This window comes from Gopherus flavomarginatus, chromosome 20 (genome assembly GCF_025201925.1).
Source record: "Gopherus flavomarginatus isolate rGopFla2 chromosome 20, rGopFla2.mat.asm, whole genome shotgun sequence".
NCBI lineage: Eukaryota > Metazoa > Chordata > Testudines > Testudinidae > Gopherus > Gopherus flavomarginatus.
Genome location: NC_066636.1, coordinates 4,935,719 through 4,939,833, shown reverse-complemented (window position 1 = coordinate 4,939,833; position 4,115 = coordinate 4,935,719). Strand labels below are relative to the sequence as shown.

The 4,115-nt window shown below is 58.7% G+C and overlaps 1 pseudogene; it reads right to left on the bottom strand.

Moving 5' to 3' along the window:
* Positions 1 to 726: 726 nt before the first annotated feature.
* LOC127038446 (sulfotransferase 2B1-like) lies at positions 727 to 3,639 on the bottom strand (annotated as a pseudogene).
* Positions 3,640 to 4,115: the final 476 nt, after the last annotated feature.

The following is a 4,115-nucleotide window of genomic DNA, read 5'->3' as shown; positions in this document are numbered from 1 at the left end:
ATTTTTATATAACTGTGATATTGCATATAAAGCAGGCTGGGTGAGGCATCAGGGGAAAGGGCACGATCTGCTGAAAGTCATTTCTCTATCCATAGACGTGTATCATTGATGCATGTTAAGTTATGAGAATTGTGTCATATGGTATGACAGCATCCTGGCCCCTGGGGGTATTGCTGGGATCTACCTGGGAACTGGGTCACCAGCAATCACAACTTTTGGAATGGGGACGGGGGGCCTGGGCAGGAGAGAGAGAGAGAGTGTGCGTGTGCGTGTGTGTATTCCTACTGCTCCCTGCTGGATGGGATTATGTTTTGTTCATGGCAAACCCAGAGAAGTTAGATAAAAAAACCAAATCCTCTTGCTGGAAGGTTGCCACATCTGAGAGAGACAGAGCAGGCTGCTCCCTGCACAGAGGCCCATCTCCTGCATCATGCTCAAGGCTGGCTCTGGGCACACTTTCACACTGCCCTGCACAGGCCCCTTCCTGCAAGCAGGACCAGGAAAATGCTGCAATGGACAGATTTTAAATACACTTCAGCTGAGCCGTGCCATGCGCGTGTCCTCACTGACCTCTACCGGACACATGCCCCAGCCCAGCTCTGCCTATTGATGATGCTGTAGTGAGGCTGCCTCAGGGGGCATCTCCCAGGGCACAGTAAGAGCAGCAACACATGGATGGCACAGGGCTGGTGTGTTGCAGGTATAGACGTGGCAGGCGTGAGGCCATCAGTCCCAGGGGAAGGTCAGACCCAGACCCTGCATCCGCTCCTGGTAAACAGTGTCGAATCGCTGGCTCTGTGCCTCCGAGAGATGGTTCCGCCAGTCACCGCAGATCCCTGCAAAGCACAGGGGATATGGTCTAGAGTGCCCCTCACTCCCAACCCACAGCCCCTCCCCCAGCCCTGTCCCCACAAGCTCTGCTGGTGCCCCTGACCCCCAACCCACGGCCCCTGCAGCTACAATCTCTGGCCCTCCCCCTCACTCCCAACCCACATCACCTGCCCCCCAGACCTGGCCCCACAAGCTCTGCCCCTGCCCCTCACTTCCAACCCACAGCCCTGCCCCCACAGCTCTGCTGATGCACCTCAGTCCCAGCTCGCAGCCCCCTGCTAGCCCAGGCCTGGACTCACCTTTCCTCAGGAGCTCCCCCTTCTGGTGGTCCACGTACTAGTCCGGCAGCTGGGAGAAGTTGGACATTTTGTTCCCCTTCATGCTCTGGAAGGAGGCGTTCTCCACCACCGCGGCCACTTGCTCCTCACTCAGCTCCTTCCCCAGGAAGTGGCAGATTCTCCGCACGCTGCCCTGCAGATCCTGGGGGAGACACCCGCTGCCATGAAGAGGGTGATTCTAGGGTGACAATTTTATGGTCCACCTGTGCCTCAGTTCCCTCCCCGCGCAGGGTCCTACTCCCCGCTGGGCCCTGAGGAAGAGACCCTCAAGGGCAGAGGGCCTTGGCCATGAGCCACGTTGGCCACCTGAGGTCAGACCCTGTTCCAGGCCAGGGGCAGAGGAATGCAAAGGCCAGGAGGAGCCAACAGCCGGGACATGGATGCCGAGGCCTGGGGAGCTGGGACTGGCAACACCCTAGAACAGCACCTGGCTGGGGGCCTGGGGCGGGGTTACGTGTGGGGATGGCTCAGGGGCGGGGTACATGTGGGGTGGCTCGGGGGGGGCTACATGTGCGGTGGTTGGGGGGCTACGTGTGGGTGTCACCAGGGGGTAGGGTTATGTGTGGGCGTGACCCCAGGACTGGAGTTATGTGGGTGTGGCCCAAGGGGGTGGTTTCCCTACCTGCTGCAGCTCCTCGTACGTGATAGAGAAGAAGTTCTCGTTGCCTTTCAGCCCCATCCAGCCGGTGACGTGGTCGAACCAGGAGCCATACACCACTGTGCAGGGGAGAGCGGCACAGTGACTCCAGAGCTGGCACCACCCGGCCCTCCACCCACTCTTCAATTTATAATTAAAGTGGTGCCGGGGCTCAAGCAATTTTTTTACATTCATAACTGATGGAGCAAGACCGGAGGTGCCAGGGCCCTGAAGTGCCAAGTCCGGAGCTGCCAGGGTCTGAACTGCCAAGCCCAGAGGGGCCAGGGCTCTGAACTGCCAAGCCCAGAGGTGCCAGGGCCCTGGCACAACTTAAGCACTACCTCCACCTAAGTTCCCTCCATGATGCGCAACCGGACGGCCATGCAGCAGCTTCTTAAGCCCCACTCAGCAGCCTATTAAGCCCTGGGCAAAGAGCAGCTCAGAGCTGGCTGGGGATGCACAAACTGGATCCCATCAATGAGTGGCTGGGAGCCCAGGTATCAGGCGAGGGGAGGCTGCCTGCATGTCCCTAGCTGCAGCAGGGCCCCCGAGGGCCCCAGGGTGCTGCTCACCATTCCCGCTCAGGAAGTCCTCAAGGAAGGAGTCCAGTGAGCCAGGGTCCCTGAAGTAACGCAGCAGCTTGGAGAAGTGGTACAGGGAGACCAGGACGTCCTTGGGGCAGCGCAGGGTGTAGATGATCTGGGGGGAGGGGAGGGGAGTCACTAACAATCCGGGGAGGGGGATGCCAAGTGAACCCAGCAATTAGCCACCCAACCCGGGCCGTCACCTCCCCACCCTCTGCATGGAGAAGGATTCACTGCACCCTGCTGCCTGTTCTTTCACGCACCCACATTGCTGTAACTCACACCCAGCAGCAGCCCTAGATTCACCCCCCTCCTGACACACAGCCCTGTCAGTGCCCCTCAATCCTGACTTGCAGCCCCTGCTCTCCCGCCTCTCACCTTGGCCTTGGAGCGCTGCAGGGACTTGGGGAAGAGCTGGATGGGGAGGTGGGAGCAGAGCAGCCAGGGAGGCGAGTATTTCAGGGTGGCCTCCAGCCCCGGCCGGCTCTCCACCCAGGGCACTCGGTCCCAGTTCAGCATGCTGCGCACCCAGCCGGGGTCCCCATCAGAACGTATCAGACTCAGAATCTCCCACATCCAGCTAGTGCCTAGGGATGAAAGGGTTAATGGGCCTGAAACAACGCCTCAACCTGCTAGGTCCCCCTCTGCTCCCAGAGCCCGGGAGAGAACCCAGGAGTCTGGCCTCCAGCCCCCATCAGCTGAGGTGCATTGACAGCGCTAAAATCAGAAGCTCTCACTGTGCTGTGCCAGGGGTCTCCTGGCCCTGCCGGTGGCTCTGGAGAAAGCCGGAGGTTAGAGTGTGTCCGCAGAGAGTCAGCCCAGCACCAGGTGGGTGAGTTGGGCCCCAGGGAGCAGCCTGCTTTGTCTCACCGTGGGTGGGGGGAGGAGTGCCCGGAGTCTGGGGTCTAGGAAATCAGGTTATGTGACAGGTTTGGTGTTTCCATCTAATGTCCGTGTGTGTGTCAGGACCCCCCTACACACACACACCCCCGCTCTCCCCTACCTGACTTGGGGTAGGTGATGTTGAAGACGTCGTCATCCTGCACCTGGAATTCATTCTCCACGTAGCTCAGACTCTCGGGGGAATAATCCAGGCATGGGAACAGCACTCCCTTGTGGGTGAAGTATTCACGCGCCATGGCAGGGCTGGGACAGAGACAGACCTCCCGGCGTCAGTGTTGGTCCCTATGCACTACTAGGGGAGCTGTGCTGCAGGGAGCGCTGTGATGGTCCTTGTTGTCAGAGGTGTTGTCAGATGCTGCCGGTGTGGTGCTCTGCTCTCTCCTTGTTGGTATCACTCGGCTGCGTGCGTGTGTTCCCTCTATGTGCTGCCCCAGCTCTGTGCAGGTAGCTGACACAGCAGACCCGAAGAGAACCTCCAATGACCACAGAGTCTAGTAAGGTACGAAGGCACGTCGGCCAGGTTTATTGCCGTATTGGATACAATAATAGTTCCCTGTAGGTTTCTTAGCCTAATTCAGGGCATACTACGAATATGTACCCACGGTCAATGGACTCGGCTCAGTCAGTGGTGGGACTTTCCACTGCCCCCTAGGCCGGACAAAGACACCGCCCCAGGGATACATTCTTATACACAGGCACAAACAAGTTACACATCACTCCTGACGTATTGAGGTGTAACCCCTCTACTTAGCAAGGTACAACCCCTCTACGTAGTAAGGTGCCGCCTCTCACCTTGTACATGTTGGTTTGAACAAAACAACT